This window comes from Oryzias latipes, chromosome 8, assembly GCF_053564925.1.
Source record: "Oryzias latipes strain Hd-rR chromosome 8, Olatipes_Hd-rR_3.1".
Taxonomy (NCBI): domain Eukaryota; kingdom Metazoa; phylum Chordata; class Actinopteri; order Beloniformes; family Adrianichthyidae; genus Oryzias; species Oryzias latipes.
The window spans coordinates 10,521,486-10,521,713 of record NC_136244.1 but is presented as its reverse complement, the minus strand read 5'-3'; positions in this window follow the sequence as shown (position 1 = coordinate 10,521,713).

Genomic DNA, 228 nt, shown 5'->3' with positions numbered 1-228 from the left:
GTTGTCTGTTGCCGTTTGCTCCTGGTCTTGTGTACTTATGGGTCGGATTTGTATTTTTTTTTTAATTTATTTCAGTAAATAAGTTTGTTTTTTTCTCCTTAAAATTGTCTATATACCTTTTGCTTTATCTATATTTTTAATAAGTTTATTTAAGTATGAGGTGTCAAAAAGCGGAAATTATGATTGTTCTCCCATTGTTCTGCTGTGCACTAGCTCCCTCTTGTGGAC